A 21005-nucleotide genomic window follows, 5' to 3' on the forward strand; every position below is an offset into this window, starting at 1 on the left:
TTACACAATGCCATTTCCATTGACCTGTTTTTCGATAACTGAAACCATTTAGAACAAGCTTCAATGAAAAACGCCGTTGGTAAAATTTCAGGACGGTTTGCAACGTCACTGTAAAATCGAAGAGCTGCAGATACGTTTCGGTTGACATATTTTTCGGAGTTCATCACTTTCATGGCATCAAAGTTGCTCTTTTTCTTTTTAAATTCAACGTCTGCTAGCTTCAGGTTATGTGCAACTTTGAGTGCATTCTGATGTTCATAATAAACCAGGTCCGTCAGATGCTGGATGTTGATCTGGTTTGTACAGAATCCGTTCGATTCAACGCTATCAAGTGGAAGCCACAACACTTCGTTCTTCAGCCATCCTTGTACGGCTGACTTGAAAACATGGACGACGTCCGGCATAACTTCCAATTTCCTCAGCGGATCCATTGGATGCTCGATGGCATCACTTTCCATAACATCATTCTTATGGAACTTGAGATTTAAGCAATTCCACAATTTTTTATTATTCGGACCACAATCCGAAGTTAGAAAGTGAACTCTACAGCCGAATGATTCTACTTTACGGATAATGTCAAATGCTATTCCCTTCAGCTCATGTTCCGGAATACTATTACCCGTAAAATGATAGCCGACAGTTTGCTTCCATCTGCTTCTGATCCCTACCAACATGAAAACGAGACCATGACTAGCAATTCCGTTCTGACCTGCAATAGTAACATCGCCATAGAACATGCTGTCCGCAATACAAAAGCTCTTTGCTTCTTCGATGGACATTTGATCAAATACTAGCCCACAGTCAAGATCGTCTGAGTTCATTGTATTCAGTTTAAGCTGCAGAAGCTCTAGAACATCATCTAGTATTCCAGTACTGAAGTCCAAGTCCTCCATCCTTCGCTGGAGAGTTCGTTATGAAGGAATCGGATATTTATTCCGCTGATGCTCGTATCCTCTCGTGCCACAAACAAATTTGGTCTTCAGGCTCTCTGTAATTGTTTTGTCACTCCACTGCTTCGGATGCATTTTCATATACAGCAACATATCTACTTGGTCGGAATTGAACGTTCGATTCAGTGCATCGAGTGCGAGATCAGGAGTTGTCTTCTGCTTATCAATCACATGTTCCTGTCGCTTGATAACGCTTTCGAGACCCTTGCAGTGCTTCTTTAAGTCCGAAACTTGATGGCTTAGAACATTGACGCGACTAAAACGACAATTATTTATCAATATAAAATTGAAAATAACATACAAAGACATTCTTACCTCTCATATGTTCTTTTCGTCTTCGCACACACAGCTTGGTGTTCATCGTAAGGAGAACATCTGACTGGCATTCCGGATTCTTGATTAGGTTCCACGGTTGAAAAAGGATTTCTTGCTTGGTTTTCATGGTCCGAATCGTCCTCGGCGTGCAAATCTACAATCTGTGGTACGAACTCATACACTGGAACTGCCGTCCGTCGTCGCATAATTTTCCCCTTGTTGGAAGCAAAATATATATCGTCTGGCATAAAATGAAACTAAATTAAAAAAAAATATTACTGACACTTTGGTTTGCTGCTGTTGTTTTACGTACGCTGCACAATCGAGAGCATGCCGTGATTTCGTAATCATCCGGCAGATTACAAAATCTCTTCCAAGCAGCACACACATCATCGTCCACCGAAAAACGAAAGAATCAGATGTTCTTGAACCCCGCTGTCGTTTTGTTTGTACAGAATTTAGCGCAGCACTTCATTTCGAACAAATTCAGTAGCAACAACGAACCAAACAGAAAACGCGTGTGTTTTGAAACAACAGAATATCAACAAAACTCTTAGCTTTGCGAAAAGTCACGTGAAAGCCCAAACACTTTCAGTGTTGTCAGCTCAAAACTTCAGGGATGCCAAATATTTTATTTTCACTGGGATGACATGTCGTCACTCTACTAATACAGGCACACTAGTACGGAGTACAATCCAACTTGGCAGACGGTAGACGATTACAAATGTAACATGCTGTCATCACCGCTTCACCCCAGTATTTACTACTCAGCTTTGCCTCCAGCAACAGACACCGTGTCATCTCCATGAGAGAACGGTTCGCCCTTTCTCCTTGCCATTTTGTTGCGGACTATAAGGAGCCATCTGTTGCAGAGTCCAAATCCCATTTTCACTCAAGTAATTCTTCAACTTATTGCTTGAGAATTCGCCTCCGCCATCAGTTCGAAGGATTTTGGGCTTCATTCCGAACAAATTTTCAACCAGACTCACGTAACTGCGTATCACGCTTCCGATTTGTGCTTCAGTAGGTAAACGATAGTGAACTTACTGAAATCATCAATCATCGTCATCACATATTCGTTGCTGCTAGGAGTTGGGACATCCATCGGTCCACAAAGGTCGGAATGCACGAGATCTAGAACAGCTGTTGACCTCGATTTCGAAATCGGAAACGATGCTCTCGACAGCTTTCCCTCGCAGCAAACCCCACATACCGATCTAACACCGCAGTCGCTCATTTTCAAATATGCTCCCACCTTCTCACTGACGATCCTCTCAACTGCTTCCGGGTGGCGATGGCCCAAACGGCGATGCCAAAGATGCTGACACATGTTCGAATGTCCAACCGCTGACAAGAGGTACTGCTGGCTTGGGTGTTTTAAATAATACAAGCCCCCCTTCCGTTCTCCAACAACAACTGCTTTACCGTTACGTAATATTTGGCATCCTTCAGATTCAAAAATCACCTCGTATCCTTCATCGGTGATGCGGCTCATCGACAACAAATTACCTGCCAAGCCAGGCACAAACAATACATTTTTGATAGAAATGATTTTGCATTCACCGTTTTCGCCGATCACATTGATCAGCTACCAAGATACGACATTCACCTGCAGCAGCTCATCTTCAGTCAAGACGCTATTGTCAAAGCCCTTTGCTCAGTCGATCCATCGAAAGGTCCAGGCCCGGACCGTATTCCACCGTCTTTCGCCAAGAACTGCCCGTAAAAAAAGAACTATAAAGGTACAATGAAATGTATTGTAACCATACAATAGAATTTATTGTACTTAACATAAATTGTACTGTCCAAAACGATAAAGTAACCATAAAATTTATTGTTTCCACAATAGAATCTATGGTAAAGGGGGATATCTACAATAGAACAAAGGGGTTGTTATGTATCTTAACCATACAAAAAATCACTTTTTCCCGAACAAACTTGAGCCATTTTCCATTAATTTTATTGTTTTTCTATTGTTGAAAATTCATACTATATGGGATGTATTGTAGATCTATTGTAATAACAATATTTTGAATTTATTTATATGGTATACATACAATAAGATCGATTGTTTGCAATAGATTTCGTTGTGATTTTATTGGTATTGGTAATTGTATAGTTATTTTTTTCCGGGTGTGCCGCATCGTTGGCCACTCCCGTTATGTCTATTTTCAATAGATCGCTTAAGGATGGCGTTTTTCCGGATACCTGAAAGCTCGCCTCAATCACACCAATCTCCAAGTCCGGCAACATGCACAAAGTGGAAAATTACCGACCTATCTCGATCCTGAACTGCTTGGCCAAAGTTCTCGAAAGTCTTCTGCATGAGAAGTTGTATCCAGCTGTTCAACCCATAATCTCAGAGTTTCAGCATAGATTCATGAAAAAGCGCTCGACAGTCTCTATCTCTAACTTGATGACTTACACGAACACTCTTATAGGTAGCATCGAGAAGCGTCAGCAAGTGGACTCCGTTTACATCGACTTCTCTAAAGCTTTTGACAAAGTCCCTCACGACCTAGCCATTATGAAGCTAAATCGCCTTGGTCTTCCACCGTGGATCGTTTGTTGGTTAAAATCATACTTATCATCCAGGAAGACTTTCGTTAAGGTACGTGATTCCAGATCCGTGGTAGTCCATATACCATCGGGGGTTCCACAAGGGAGTCACCTAGGACCTCTCATTTTCGTTCTGTTTATTAACGACGTGTGTGATATGCTAAGTTCCTGTAAGTTGCTATATGCGGATGATCTTAAGCTGTACCGTGTGATCAAATCGATCGTGGATTGTTGCGCACTACAAGCTGATATAGAGCGATTGTCATCCTGGTGTCAGATAAATGGAATGCAAGCCAATGCTGCCAAATTCAAAGTGATTACCCTTACCCGCTCTCACTCTCCGATCATTTTTGATTACTCTATGAATCAATCGCCGTTGGAAAGGGTTAATGCCATTAAGGATCTTGGGCTCATCTTGGACAGCAAACTACGGTTTAACGAGCACATATCCATGACAGTTGCAAAGGCCAACTCCATGCTAGGATTTTTGCGCCGCAATACTGCACAATTCGACGACGTGTACGCCCTGAAAACGCTGTACTGCTCTATGGTCCGCAGTGTTCTTGAATATGAAGTACAAATTTGGGCTCCATATCATGCTGTTCATGTACTGCACATCGAGAGAATCCAGAAACAGTTTATAAAGTTTGCATTACGACGTCTGCCATGGACAAATCCAGATAGCCGTACGAGCATAGATGTGCGCTTATTGGACTGCAAACACTAACAAATCAAATCTTTCTCCAGAGGATGCTCATATTTGACATGATTAGTAATCATATTGACTGCAGTTGTTTGCTCGGGAACATCAATTTCCACACTCCAGCTCGCCGTCTCCGCAACTATTACTTTCTGTGGACTCCCGGACATCGTACTGCTTACGGTTATAACAATCCTCTCGATAGATGTTGCAGACTGTTCAATGATGTGTGTGATGTTTTTGATTTTAATATAAGTAGACCAGTTTTTAAGAATAGGATTAAGTCACTTTAAACAGTCTGTATGGCTAAAATGTCAAAGATGGTGGTTAAATAAATAAGTAAACATTCAGCTTACCCGTACCAATTCCTTTCGCTGGAATCTTCCTGCCATTCGCCAGACAAACAACCTCATTCGACTCCGAAAGCACCTCCAGGTTCCGCTTCGGCTTTCGTACAGAAGTTTTCCCTTGACGAACTCGAGCTTCAATTCATCAACCGGGCGACTTTCCAAGGCCGAAAGCAAAGCACTATAGTTCACGGGTACACTCGACAATATGATGTCAACAATCAGGTGATAACTTTTCACCGATCGCGTTCAACCTATGCACTAACTCGATTACTTGCATCAGGTGCTCCGACATGTCACCACCCGGCGTCAACTGCAACGAAAACAATCTTCGCAGAACGTGTATTTTATTGATGAGAGAGTCCCGTTCATGGTAGCTCTTCAATGCCACCCACATTTCATTCGCTGACGTGGCGCTCATGACGTGGCATAATCGGTCGTTTTCCAACGCAAGACCAATAATCGCACGAGCCTTTCCGTCCTGAGTCTTCCACAAGGGAGTTGGTGCCTCCGGCTTCGGTTGCATAACAACATCGTGCAGCTCCTCTCTAACCAGCAGCAGTTCTAACCTGAACTTCCAGCTTACCCAGTTAAAGTTGCTGAGCCGTTCCATCATGATTCTTGCATCCGCCATTTTGTCACCTCAACTCCCCAACAAACAATTGAGAGCTCTTATAAAACACCTGAGTTGATCAAACGTTGAATAATAGCTTCCAGAGTTGAACAAGAATGTAGTTGTATTGCATTTTTGGTTAGAAGCTTCAAAAGCTGCTTGGAGCACTCTTAAATGATTGTTTACGTTCGGTTTAACTATATGCTTTATAAGACCTACGATAACTTTTATAGCACCTTTGTTCAACTGATTGACAAGAGCTATATAGAACGTGAAATAAACGCATCAAAACAAACCATTGGGATCTCTTATACAACACCTGAGTTGATCAAACGTTGAGTAATAGCTTCCAGAGTTGTACAAGAATGTAGTTGTATTGCCATTTGGTTAAAAGCTTCAAAAACTGCTTGGAGCACTCTTAAATGATTGTTTACGTTCGACCAACCACAATTTTGTTGCTAAAAATAGCACAAGTGATAGGCAAGTTTATATGACCATAAGGCAATGATTATTCGACTGCAAGAGAAGTCACTCAAGATGAGCTTCATATACTTCTCTCATATGATCAAAATATGTATTCAAGAATAGAGCAGATGGAAACAGAAGCGGCTGGCAATCCGGGATCATGAGTTCGCATCCTGCTTCGAGAAACCCTCGGTGGAGTAGAGGTAAATTATATATAGGTGTTATTAATAAATGCAAACATTAATTTAAGACATATATCATATAATCAACGATAACATTTCTAGATAAATTCTCTCAATTAATGATTAGAGAGATTAATTGAAAGAATATTAATCAAAGATTAAACAGATGCTTGTTCCTACTTCCTCCATGATCACAGAATGTGAATTATGGCATAATTACATATTTTTTCAATGTGCACAAATAAATTGAATTAATAAAAACTGTACAAACAATTATTTTGGCGTACCACGACAATTGTTAAACTAATGTTAATCTGTGAATATTGTGAGTACTTACACAACGGTTATTAAGAAGTCATTAAAAAGTGCTATAAACGCTTTTCACCGCTTACTGTATAGTGATTATTTAGGAGTCATAAAAGAGTGTAACAAACGCCTCTCAAGTTTCCTCTCTACTAAATTTCAAAGCAGCTGTCAGGAAGTGTCTACAAACGTTGTATAAGAGCTTTCACCAAAACAATAAAGCTTGACTTTAAATATGTATCTATAAACGTTGTATAAAAGTTGCTTCTACTCCTATACCGCGTATACATATAATGTTGTAGTTGAACAGGTTCTCCAAACCAGTGTAAACAAGAGTTTTACAAAAGTTGTAATAAACAAATTGTACAGTTATTATTCAGCATGCAGTTGAATAAAATCACAATGGAAGCGTTTCTTCAACAAGAAATTGATTTTGGATAAACGTTTTACTGAATTACGTTAGACAACACCTTTGTGTTGCAGTTGTATAGGTTCTCCAAACCAGTGTAAACAAGGGTTTTATAAAAGTTGTGGTTAACACATTGTGCAATTATTATTCAACATGCAGCTGAACAAAATCAAAACGAAAGCGTTTCTTCAACTGGAAATTGTTACTTGGGTCGTCTGACTCGTCCGAATGAGAAAAAAGTAAAGGGTTGTGTCCTAGACACGACCGCAGTATGACGTAGAACCACACAAAATTGTTGTTTTTCATGCATTTTTGACTATTATACTTTATCTTAAAATTTTCAAGTATTTCAATGTTTCGGTTATGGTTGATTCAAAACAATTTACACATTTTCTTTACAAATATCCATGTGAAATTCCACATGATTTTCATTTGACCACACATAAACAGAATCCACTCAGAAGTACACATGAAATTTACACGCAAATGAATAGTATGTGTGGTCACTAGACTGATGCAAAATTTGAAATTTTCGCTCCACAGTGCTCAAACGGTGCCAAATCGGGTCCTGATTAGCCTCCAAAAGAGAAAACTCATTTTATAAGAAACTGACTTGGCACAAACCATTTGAAGTTTACATGGAAATTACTATGGGAAAACAAAACTTTTTGTTCATTGTCTTCTTGCCTTTTTACACATTGTACTGTTAACACATTCTATTGCTATTCTTATGGGAATTTTTATCAGCTACAACTTTGCAGAAGATCATTTTATCCAAACGTCAAATTAAATAGTTATTAATTTTTTAAGAGATTGATAATCTTATGGCAAGATTAAGCAACTGTATTGTGGGCAACACTGTATTCTGCAGTGTGACATAGTAGCCATGATTTTTGTCCTCTATTCTACGCGCCATAAACACCAATGTTGCCTGCTGAACAGTTGATTGAGCATAATCATAAGACATCAGGGACTTGAATCATTAATAATTTTTGTTCCTTACGTTTGATCGAAAAGTGGTTTTCAACAAGTTCAGCTATCATTTTCTAAAGTAGAGTGAACTGGTGAATTTTGAGATAGATATAAACTGAAATTATGGTTTCTCCATAGTAATTCCCATATAAACTTCAAATGGTTTGTGCCAAGTCAGTTTCTCACTAAATGAGTTCAAATTTTGGGAGGCTTATCAGGGCCCAATTTGGAACCATTTGAGCACTGTGGAGCGAAAATTTCAAATTTTGCATCAGTCTAGTGGTCACGCATGGTTTTTAAATGTACATATTTTAAGTAGGGGAATTTACGTATTCTCGGCAACCTAAGCAGCGACCTTCTTTCTATAGCCTTTTTCTCTGAGGAACGCACACATATGCAGTATTGGTTTGTTTACAATCTTTTGCTGCCAGCTGCTCTAACAATTTCAGTCGAAAGAATTGTCAAAAACTGTTTTGAAACGCTTTTAAAAAGCTCCAATCTTCTCTAGTGAGAGCGAGTATTGTCGGCAACCGTTCCATTTGAACTGCATGTAAATCTGCTGTTCTATTATCGGCAACTCGAAATCAGCTACAATTTGTAGTGTGTGTGTTTCATTTCAAGAAAACCTTGCTAGATTGCTTTTTCCCAGTGGTAAAAATATAGTCAAATTGAAGCTGAAAGCATAAAGAATCGTTTGCATGCATTCAGCGAAGTGTTTTCGTAAGAAAATCCAGTGAAAATAGTGTTTCAATTTGGGTTGCCGAAAATAGTCTTGCAAGCCGAAGGCGTCATTTCCCCTATGTGACTGACACATAGATATTGTTTTGTTAGGAGCGGTATTTGAGGGGTGGGGGGGGGGGGTTAGGAAAGGTTGTTGAGGGGTGGGGAGGGGGTTGGTTAGGAAAGGTTGTTGATGAGTGGGGGAGGGGTTAGGAAAGGTTGTTAATGAGTGGTGGTGGGGGGTTAGGAGAGGTCGTTGAGGGAGGGGAGAGATTGTTGTGAAGGGGGGAGGGGAAGAGATTGTTGTGAAGGGGGGAGAGGGAGAGATTGTTGTGAAGGGGGAGGGGGAGAGGTTGTTGTGAAAGGGGGAGGGGGTTTCATCATTATTGTGGTCACGCCGTGATCCACCTTAAGTCGCTGATTTGGTCCTGCTTACTGCAGGACCAAGCGCCACGCCGTCCGAAGCGACAATGAGCAAAAGCATGACAGCAGCGCTGTTTTATATCTTTTCAGGTTCAGAACCTGATAGGATTTCCCGCAGTTTTTTATGAATGGGGCGGAGCAGAAAGTTTCTTTTGTGCAGAATATGTAAAATAGGATGGACTTTGGATGTTAATATAATTGCATATATAGAGGCACCAGATATGTTTTACCGTCAGTTGTGTGTAATTCACCAACTGAATGTCATCAAACATGTCTTCAATGCAATTTTTTGTTCAAATTTGGTAAAACTTGGTTTTACTAATGATTGTGGTATGTTTAAAATTTATTTCCCGGAAAAAAGGGATCATTAAAGTCTGTCTCGTTTTCGGGTTATTGATGAGGGGGGTTTTAGAAGTGGTATTTGAGGGGGGGTGGGTAGGAGAGGTATTTGAGGGGGGGGGGTTTAGGAGAGGTATTTGAGGGGGGGGGGGGTAGGAGAGGTATTTGAGGGGGGGGGGGGGTTTAGGAGAGGTATTTGAGGGGGGGTAGGAGGGGTTTGATGGTGGGGAGAGGGGTAGGAGAGGTTTCATGGTGGGGGGGGGGGGGTAGGAGAGGTTTGATGGTGGGGGAGGGTAGGAGAGGTTGTTGAGGGGGGGGCCGAGAGATTGTTGTGAAGGGCGTGTGTGCTTTTCCTCATTGTGGTCACACCTTAAGCTGCTGATTTGGTCCTGCTTACTGCAGGACCAAGCGCCACGCCGTCCGAAGCGTTAATGAGCAGTGGCATGAGACCAGCGCTGATTTATATCTTTTCAGATTCAAGCAGAATGATGTGCAACCAAGTGGTATTCGTTTATGATGACTGGGTTTGCGAAAAAGGCTTATTTCATGAAAACAGTGATAAAATTATCATTTGTACATTTTCAAAAGTTTAATTACAGAAAAATTGGAAAAATATTTATTTCAACAGGTTCGTAATGTAATATCCTATCGATTGGCGTATTTGGATTTTAATTTCATCTATAAATGACAAAGTTACAAGCGTTCAAAACCTAACACTCCTTCACCACACATATTTTTTGACTTGCACCCCAGTATAGTCGACAAAGACGTAGTTCTACGTCAAAAAATCACTTCCAGTTTTCTTTCTGGTTCCCGGCCAATTTACGAATCACAAACGCGCTGCGTTCCTGGGCCTGTGGAACGATGTGGATCGGAATCTGAAAACGCGAAAGAAAGAATACAACCATCTGAACCATTTGGTGGATTATTTTAACTTTTGGTTAAAATTTGACAGATGGAAAGTTATCGATGAACCCTGCTATCCGAGCATGGTTATTTCTGACAGACAAGAAGTTAAATTTTGACAACGGTGGGTCGAAGACCGGTCGATCGACAACACGGGGATTTTCGAACATAGAAAATAACGTTCGAATGTCACCTTTAACCACGAGTTAATTTTAACTCGTGGTTAAAAGTGACATTTCGAAAGTTATTTTCTATGTTCGAAAATCGATCGACCGGTTTTCGAGAAGAACTTAGCCAAGGTTGTCAAAATTTAACGTCTTGTCTGTCAGAAGTAACCACGCTCGGATAGCAGGGTTAATCGATAACTTTCCATCTGTCAAATTTTAACCAAAAGTAAAAATAATCCTCCAAATGGTTCAGAGCCTTATATATAAATAGATAAAGAAAACAAAACACCGCGCCAACTTTACACGTTTTGTTGTTAGCTGTTGGCAGTACTGACACTGATGTGCGCTGTCACTTCACTGTCGTTGATGAAGAGGGGCGCACTGATAATTTCAACAATGCAGTACCAACATTTCAAAGGGGCGCAATTGCTTTTGTAAATAATGGCTTTAGCCGTAAATTTCTCGCGAATGAAATCTTACCTCTCCAAAATAACAATGCTAGCTGGTAGAGGAAACATTCCTCTACCTGCCGGTGTCATTATTTTTCATGAGTGAGCTTTTATTCGTGAGAAATCGACGGCTAAAGCCATTGTTTACAAATACAATTACGCCCCTTTGAAATGTTGGCACTGAAAGTCTTTTTTTACACGGGGGATACGTACCGTGTAAATAAAAACCGTGTTGTTTAAAAAAACCGTGTAAAAAAAACCGCGTTGTTTCAAAAAAAGTTAAATGGTTGTGTTCTAGACACGACCGCAGTATGACGTACAACCACACAAAATTGATGTTTTTCATGCATTTTTGACTATTATACTTTATCTTGAAATTTTCAAGTATTTCAATGTTTCGGTTATGGTACACTCAAAACAATTTACACATTTTTCTTGACAAATATCCATGTGAAATTCCACATGATTTTCATTTGACCACACATAAACAGAATCCACTCAGAAGTACACATGAAATTTATACTTAAATGAATAGTATGTGTGGTCACGCATGGTTTTTATAAGTACATAAGTTAACAACTTCCTAACAAGGATGTCGTTTTTAAAAATTAAAACTAAGATGTGAATCGGTTGAAGACCAAAACTAGAACTCATTTATTTCCCTATCAAAACAGTTTTATATTAAGAGCTATTGCATCATAATTTCGCAATGTTCCATCATGAAAGCAACCTCGATGTTCTCGATGTTTCCACGATGCGCTTCTGTTTATTTCACTAGGCATTGGTGACTTCGATGTGCTTTTGTCGGCTCTGCAGATTATGATTGTTTATGCAAACATTTCCTGTTGATGCTTGGATGGTTGAAGTTGCGTCGTTCGCTGATCGTTGATTCGTGTTGTTTCAAGTTCAATGTTGATCGTGTGATCTGGATAGTGCGTATTAATGATGGTTTATGTTTGGTGATACAGGATCAGTCAAGTTCGCTGCTGCTTTTTTAAGTTCAATGTTGCGGGTGCAATCTGGACGATGCGTATTGATGATGATTCATACTTTCTTAAGAGGTATGAGCTGTTTGATGATTCTTATTTCCTTAGGAGGAGGATGTTGATACTTTGAGAGTTGGAAACGTGAATTTGTTGGTCAATGGCAATTTATGGGAAGATACTTATGATGAGTCACCCTTTGTATAGGATGATGTTGATAACTCATATATTAAGTATGTGGCCGACACATAGATATTGATTTGTTGATCACGTTGCAACAATTACTGTGTGGAACACATAAAAACTCCAGAACAAGATCCTTAGGATGATCCTAAACAGTCCAGGACCCGGAATTATGAGATTCACCGCCTGGCTGGCCTTCAGCCTCTCGAAGAGCGACGAACGGTCTCCTTGGAAAGGTTCAGAGACACCTGTCTGAGATCAGATCTTCAGATCGTACGTGATCTGGCATGTTAGTTAAGTTAGACTCGTAGTTAGGTAGGTTATCAAATTTTTCAATTAAAACAAAACACACCCCCCAGAGGTATTCTGTTAACTAGGTGAAATACGCAAACACTTAATTACAATATCCAATGAACAAAGATGAAGAGCAATTGAAATCGAATATCAGGCATAACATTTGATAACGGCACAAAAGCATTTGTAAACAAACATTCTAAGGCCCTTTACACGTCAACCAAAGTACGCCCACGTAAACCAATACCACTTTCGGAAAGGTGATAGTTGCCCCTATCCGATGATGTTGTTGGTTTGCGTGTAAAGGGCCTTAGAATGTTTTTTTTTCAATCTGTTTATTTGTAAGGCTCATATGTCTAGAAAGACTCAACGGAGCCAAGTATCATGGAAAAAAATCAATTCAAATATTTTTGTCTGGTTCATTTTGCTGCGCTAGGTACAAAGCATCCACTATCTGCTTGTAATCCTCGATCAAAACACGTTTCTGCTGTTCATCTTCAATCCACGCAAACGACGGGATCTTGTATGGTCGCTGCATGTAGGGACAAATATAACTCACGGTGGTCAGGCTGCAATCACTATCACTGGAAGTTGGTTCGTTCGTGTTAACTTTTTTCGTATGGTTGATTGTTGTTTCCGATTTGACGGACCTTTGTCGCTTGTTCATCACTGCTCTATTGTTTATGTGTAGATCTGCATCAGTTGCCGGTTTAGGAAGAGAAGGCCATTGCTTATCTTTAGCTGCGTCCGCAAGCTTGCTATTGCCGTTGGTCTTCGTGTTGTTGTTGATATTACTGTTGCTGTGATTTTTATCGCTGCTGGTGTCATTTTTCGCCATCTCCGATTGAGAATTCTGTTTTTTTGCTGCTGCTACCGCTATTGCCACTTCGGAGCAACGTTGTTTCGGGTGAGATTTTCGGTCACAGTTACGGCAAGTTTTGACTTGGTTTTTGTATGACACCAAAGTCATTTCGTCGGAATCGGATGATTAAGCTTCATCCTTACGACGTGAACTCCATTAATGAAGCCTGGAAAGTAGCTTTTCCAAACTTCACTTCTGATTGCAATTATCTCACCATACTGGCGCATATGGTCAACGATAACCACATTTTCCATATCCGACGGGAGATCGTGAATCCGTACGTCAACAGCACTGCTGTCGACGTAGATGGGTAATGGAAACTTTTTCCCGTCACTTTCAATACAATGCTTCAAATGATGGGCTGAAGCAATGGTGTCGGCCGCGTCCTTGTCTCGCATACTCAGGTACACAACGTTCTTTACGTTGTGAGGCTGGATACTTGTTACAAGCGACATATCGAGCTTCAGCTCATTGTCCAAGAATGTTTTTATGACCGAAATACACGGTCGCTTGGGAAGGATCGATGTGTCTAATACGACACAGTTTTCTCGTAACATTATCATAGTAAAGTAAAAAGCACACGCTCACACGCCGCACAAAAGAATCTCGAATATAGTGTCTGGTGATAAAGCGACTGATCGGTTCGAGAGATGGATAGCAACTGACCTTAGAATGTTTGTTTACAAATGCTTTTGTGCCGTTATCAAATGTTATGCCTGATATGTCTTTCAAGCAATTTTTCTTTCTCAAATTTGAAAATTTTGGTGCAGGAAGAAATTAAAGGAGTAACTTCTGTTTTTACTAATAATTGTGGTTTGTTTAAAATTTATTTCCCGGAAAAAAAAGTGATCGTCAAAGTCCTTGTCTTTTTCGGATTATTGTTGAGGGGGGGAGAGCATTCCTCATTTCACGCCGTGATCCACCTTTAGCCACTGACTTGGTCTTGCTTGCTGCAGGACCAAGTGCCTCGCCGTCGGAGGCGACAATGAACAGCGCTGATTTGTATCTTTTCAGGTTCAAGCAGAACGATGTGCAATCGAACCTGATAGGATTTCCGCCGTTTTTTATGAATGGGGTGTAGCAGAAAGTTTCGATTGTGCAGAATATGTAAAATAGGATGGACTTTTGATGTTAATATAATTGCATATATAGAGGTACCAGATATGTTTTACAGGCAGTTGTTGGTAATCCATCGAGTGTATGTCTTGTTAAGCAATTATTTTTTGAAAATTTTGGCTCTGCATGTAAAAAAATAATTGTTTATAGGGGAAATGTTGACTTCAGCAATACCTTAACCTATTATGGGGGCAAACAAAGTCCTAGAGCACTCAAATTTGGCCAATAGATGCTCTGAAACACAATGTATCCACATGCCAAAATTGAGCTCTCAAGGACGTTGTTTACCCCCTGACGATAATGTGTTAAGGTATTGCCGAAGCCAACATTTCCCTACATAATTGTGGTTTGCTTAAAAAAAATTTCCCGCAAAAAAATGATCGTCAAAGTCCATGTCTCTTTCGGGTTATTGTTATGGGGAGGGGGAGAGGTTGTTAAGGGGGAGGGGGTTTCACATGCACGTTTTTTCAAGTCTCATTCCTCATTGTGGTGGACACGCCGTGATCCACCTTTAGCCGCTGACTTAGTCCTGCTTTCTGCAGGACCTAGTGCCACGCCGTCCGAAGCGGGAATGAGCAGAGGCAGGAGAGCAGCGCTGATTTATATCTTTTCACGTTCAAGCAGAATGATGTGCAACCAAGTGGTATTCGTTTATGATGACTGGGTTTGGGAAAAAGGCTTATTTCATGAAAACAGTGATAAAATTATCATTTGTACATTTTCAATAGTTTAATTACAAAAAAATTGGTAAAATATTTGTTTCAGCAGGTTCGTAATGTAATATCCTATCGATTGGCGTATTTGGATTTTAATTTCATCTATAAATGACAAAGCTACAAGCGTTCAAAACCTAACACTCCTTCACCACACATATTTTTTGATTTGCACCCCAGTATAGTCGACAAAGACGTAGTTCTACGTCAAAACCGTGTAAAGAAAACCGCGTTGTTTAAAAAAACCGTGTAAAAAAACCACGATATTAAAAAAAAAGCGTTTAAAAAAAACCATGTGTTTCACAAAACCGTGTCATAAACCCGTGTTATTTCAAAATTCATCATAACAAAAAACTGAGCAGTGTGCATGGAATTTTATTCGGTACTTGTAAGACATGATCACCTAGAACATATTCGTTCATGATAAAGTTCTTCTGGAGGTAAAGACCTTCCGAATGCTCTGTTCACACCATTTCGGAATTTTCTCTCATTTGTAAATCCTAACCATCTTGAAAGCAGCTGGCTTTCACAAAGCTGCTCCCGTAGCTGAGTAATGAACAGTAAAACCATAGAGGTAACTCTAAGACCACTGGGTCCCGAAGAAAATCATTATTATTTTTGGCTCACTCAGTACCAGAACAACGGTCCCAAGCAGTCCCAAGCTATTTCACTCACCCCTGCATGTTCTGCATGAATCCACACACCCCTGATGTTATCTGTCAAACTTTCATAGCGAATCAAAACAAACATAGTGTAGTAATAGAATTTCAACTAGAATAGGGTACGTTAATCGTTTGCTTGGGACCAATAGGCTACTAAAGTGGTGAGCCAATTTAAAATCGTTAGTTTCGTATTGATTGTTGGTTTTACTGAAGCGACGATTCGCTCACGCCTTTTGACCTTTTCCTTAATTTTCTTCTCAGTCATTCCCACTACCAACTGAGGCCTGTCTCAACTAGGCCTTGTATTCAAATAATTTCAGTTTACGCCAACACTCGTGCAGTAGCAGACCGTGAAATAATCGTCGTCGTACTTCGAATTGAGGCTTATCCAAGTAAGGCCGAAATGTGCAACCAGCAATGCAGACTGCGTTGCAGCAGATTATCTTCCAATGTGGAAAACTCCAACGGCTCAGCAAAAATCCAAAAAAGGGAAAGAAAATCCAAAATAACACTGGCTTTAGGATATAGATTGGTTGGACAGGTACTAACCTTGTACCTGTCGACAACAGGCCTTGTAATTTTTCAAAAATCGCCTCCAATGCAATCAGCTCCCCAGCAAATAGTTTTGGTTCGATACCACTAACCTCGGTTGTCCGTAGATTCAAGCATCTCTTCCTCTAACCACCCAGATGTACCAGTATACTTCCGTAACCGTACGCCACTATGACGTCACGCCGTCCAGCAGTTGAACTCGATCCATTTCTGCTCCAAGTACGTCCAAGCCCAAACCAAATCGTCTCGTCGTGGTAACCTTTCGTCTCAGGTGTGCAGATCCTCCAATCGTAGCCAACGATCACGCGTATCGAGAAAGGGTCAAAATAGTACCATATAGCACCACCAAAAAGATTTAAATTAACTCACCTGAGGCCTGTCAACAATAGGCCTTGCATTTTTAAATCCAAACTCCAAATCGGCTCTTCTGCTTTCAAATTGGATTTCCACAGCCGCTACAGTTGATGAACGAACACAGCTTACAATGCAATTGGTGTGCCTCAGGATCCCTTCCAGGCGTACGACTTGCACAATTTGTTGATACCGAGCCGTGCGACGTCACCAGCAGCAGTTGTATCCAGAGAACATGGAAGCAAAACAAACCTCAAAAGCACCAGCGAGATTGCGAGAGATAGTTGGAAAGCCACTCACCTGTGGCTTGAGGGATGCGGGCCTTGTATTAAATTTCCAACTGCAGCAGTCCCTCTGGTTGTCGCGTGACACTGTACGCGTACGATGGCTGTATTCGTCCGTCGTTGGCGTTGGAGAGAGAGAGTGAGTTCTCCAGCCGTTGATGAACCTGACAACAGCAGATCCGTTGCCACAAAGATGTCCTCTATCCGGCCTATTCTTCCTCCAAACAATACACCGCGGAACGCAATGGCCTTCTCCAACCACGAATCCTGGTCACGGCACGAAAATGTTGACCACTCCGTGTTCGTGGGTTGGAGAAACACAGTGGCTCGGAAAATAGCACCAGTAGTAGAAACTTCTGTTTCAAGTCTCAAAATTTTCCTTTTCTTCCTTTCCAAATGCGCACGATTACACAAGCCACCGAGTTAACTTGTTAGTCCTTCCTTCACTGCACAAAACACTTTTTGAATCACTTTATTGGTAAAAATAAAAAGGTTCACAATTTATTTCAGCGCTATCAAAGATTCACTATGGTACGCGTTTATTTGTTCGAAAAACGGCGAGATTCAACTTTATTGGCTACTAACTGGCCTGTTGTTTATTATCTGTTGTTTTGTATTGCATGGTTCGTTTCGTTTCCTATACTTGCATGTGGTCTATGTACATCTTTTCTATATGTGTTATCTGTAGTTATCAATGTTATCAGTGTAATAGTGTAGGTGTTGGGATGTTCAAATTGTCAGAGGTGTTTTTGTGTATAACAGTTATACTTAATTAACTTATTCTAACTTTAATTTTTAATCGTGGAACGCATGTATGTGTTGTTCTATTCCAGTGTCGTATAAATTCAAACTAACATGCTTCAAAAGAGATACATCCAAAACATTCTACTACATTTGGTGAAAATGCTAGTTCAATCCAAGTAGTGTTGCCATGTAGTACAATCCAGTAGTAGTGGTGTTGTCATGTGGTACACTGAAAAATTCCAATAGCAGGTTAGTCACCAAAGTTTTTGAGCCGCTCTGTCTGTCACTTTGTTTGTGGTAAAACGTTGTAGGTACATACATATGTGTATGAATTCCATATCTACGTGGTGCAAATGTGCAAACCGTGGTGCATCCTAATTTCAATTCATAGTGATAGCAATTTTTAACATATTAAGCAGGGTTTTAATCATACAAAACATGAAGTAATGAAATTGGGTTGTTAGCGGAATGCTTTAATAAAACAGCAAAAAAGGTTATCTTCCATTTAATTCCACTTAATTAATTTTGGTATCCATGACAGATACGTATTTCGACTACAATGTGCAGTCTTCATCAGTGTCATTCCCACTAAAGAACTTATCAAAATCTAACCCCCTTAAGTACTCATCCCCTAGGTATAAAAGTCAAGATCACAGGTATATAAATGAAACTACAATGTGTTGAATCGGAACCTACCTAACTAATTAAAACCAAAGATTTAAGTAAGCTAAAGGAGAAAAATCTATTCAACTCTCTAATAAGGAAAATCCCAAAGGCTTGGTAGCCATCATAATGAAGTAATGAAATTGGGTTGTTAGCGGAATGCTTTAATAAAACAGCAAAAAAGGTTATCTTCCATTTAATTCCACTTAATTAATTTTGGTATCCATGACAGATACGTATTTCGACTACAATGTGCAGTCTTCATCAGTGTCATTCCCACTAAAGAACTTATCAAAATCTAACCCCCTTAAGTACTCATCCCCTAGGTATAAAAGTCAAGATCACAGGTATATAAATGAAACTACAATGTGTTGAATCGGAACCTACCTAACTAATTAAAACCAAAGATTTAAGTAAGCTAAAGGAGAAAAATCTATTCAACTCTCTAATAAGGAAAATCCCAAAGGCTTGGTAGCCATCATAATGAAGTAATGAAATTGGGTTGTTAGCGGAATGCTTTAATAAAACAGCAAAAAAGGTTATCTTCCATTTAATTCCACTTAATTAATTTTGGTATCCATGACAGATACGTATTTCGACTACAATGTGCAGTCTTCATCAGTGTCATTCCCACTAAAGAACTTATCAAAATCTAACCCCCTTAAGTACTCATCCCCTAGGTATAAAAGTCAAGATCACAGGTATATAAATGAAACTACAATGTGTTGAATCGGAACCTACCTAACTAATTAAAACCAAAGATTTAAGTAAGCTAAAGGAGAAAAATCTATTCAACTCTCTAATAAGGAAAATCCCAAAGGCTTGGTAGCCATCATAATGAAGTAATGAAATTGGGTTGTTAGCGGAATGCTTTAATAAAACAGCAAAAAAGGTTATCTTCCATTTAATTCCACTTAATTAATTTTGGTATCCATGACAGATACGTATTTCGACTACAATGTGCAGTCTTCATCAGTGTCATTCCCACTAAAGAACTTATCAAAATCTAACCCCCTTAAGTACTCATCCCCTAGGTATAAAAGTCAAGATCACAGGTATATAAATGAAACTACAATGTGTTGAATCGGAACCTACCTAACTAATTAAAACCAAAGATTTAAGTAAGCTAAAGGAGAAAAATCTATTCAACTCTCTAATAAGGAAAATCCCAAAGGCTTGGTAGCCATCATAATGAAGTAATGAAATTGGGTTGTTAGCGGAATGCTTTAATAAAACAGCAAAAAAGGTTATCTTCCATTTAATTCCACTTAATTAATTTTGGTATCCATGACAGATACGTATTTCGACTACAATGTGCAGTCTTCATCAGTGTCATTCCCACTAAAGAACTTATCAAAATCTAACCCCCTTAAGTACTCATCCCCTAGGTATAAAAGTCAAGATCACAGGTATATAAATGAAACTACAATGTGTTGAATCGGAACCTACCTAACTAATTAAAACCAAAGATTTAAGTAAGCTAAAGGAGAAAAATCTATTCAACTCTCTAATAAGGAAAATCCCAAAGGCTTGGTAGCCATCATAATGAAGTAATGAAATTGGGTTGTTAGCGGAATGCTTTAATAAAACAGCAAAAAAGGTTATCTTCCATTTAATTCCACTTAATTAATTTTGGTATCCATGACAGATACGTATTTCGACTACAATGTGCAGTCTTCATCAGTGTCATTCCCACTAAAGAACTTATCAAAATCTAACCCCCTTAAGTACTCATCCCCTAGGTATAAAAGTCAAGATCACAGGTATATAAATGAAACTACAATGTGTTGAATCGGAACCTACCTAACTAATTAAAACCAAAGATTTAAGTAAGCTAAAGGAGAAAAATCTATTCAACTCTCTAATAAGGAAAATCCCAAAGGCTTGGTAGCCATCATAATGAAGTAATGAAATTGGGTTGTTAGCGGAATGCTTTAATAAAACAGCAAAAAAGGTTATCTTCCATTTAATTCCACTTAATTAATTTTGGTATCCATGACAGATACGTATTTCGACTACAATGTGCAGTCTTCATCAGTGTCATTCCCACTAAAGAACTTATCAAAATCTAACCCCCTTAAGTACTCATCCCCTAGGTATAAAAGTCAAGATCACAGGTATATAAATGAAACTACAATGTGTTGAATCGGAACCTACCTAACTAATTAAAACCAAAGATTTAAGTAAGCTAAAGGAGAAAAATCTATTCAACTCTCTAATAAGGAAAATCCCAAAGGCTTGGTAGCCATCATAATGAAGTAATGAAATTGGGTTGTTAGCGGAATGCTTTAATAAAACAGCAAAAAAGGTTATCTTCCATTTAATTCCACTTAATTAATTTTGGTATCCATGACAGATACGTATTTCGACTACAATGTGCAGTCTTCATCAGTGTCATTCCCACTAAAGAACTTATCAAAATCTAACCCCCTTAAGTACTCATCCCCTAGGTATAAAAGTCAAGATCACAGGTATATAAATGAAACTACAATGTGTTGAATCGGAACCTACCTAACTAATTAAAACCAAAGATTTAAGTAAGCTAAAGGAGAAAAATCTATTCAACTCTCTAATAAGGAAAATCCCAAAGGCTTGGTAGCCATCATAATGAAGTAATGAAATTGGGTTGTTAGCGGAATGCTTTAATAAAACAGCAAAAAAGGTTATCTTCCATTTAATTCCACTTAATTAATTTTGGTATCCATGACAGATACGTATTTCGACTACAATGTGCAGTCTTCATCAGTGTCATTCCCACTAAAGAACTTATCAAAATCTA

General features: G+C 39.4%; 1 pseudogene; it reads right to left on the reverse strand.

Annotated features, from left to right (window-relative positions):
* Nucleotides 1-5505, reverse strand: LOC135701237 (uncharacterized; annotated as a pseudogene).
* Between the last annotated feature and the right edge of the window lie 15500 nt (nt 5506-21005).

This window comes from Ochlerotatus camptorhynchus, unplaced genomic scaffold (genome assembly GCF_037179485.1).
Source record: "Ochlerotatus camptorhynchus isolate MF236.1 unplaced genomic scaffold, CSIRO-AGI_Acam_v1.1 ptg000151l, whole genome shotgun sequence".
Lineage (NCBI taxonomy): Eukaryota > Metazoa > Arthropoda > Insecta > Diptera > Culicidae > Ochlerotatus > Ochlerotatus camptorhynchus.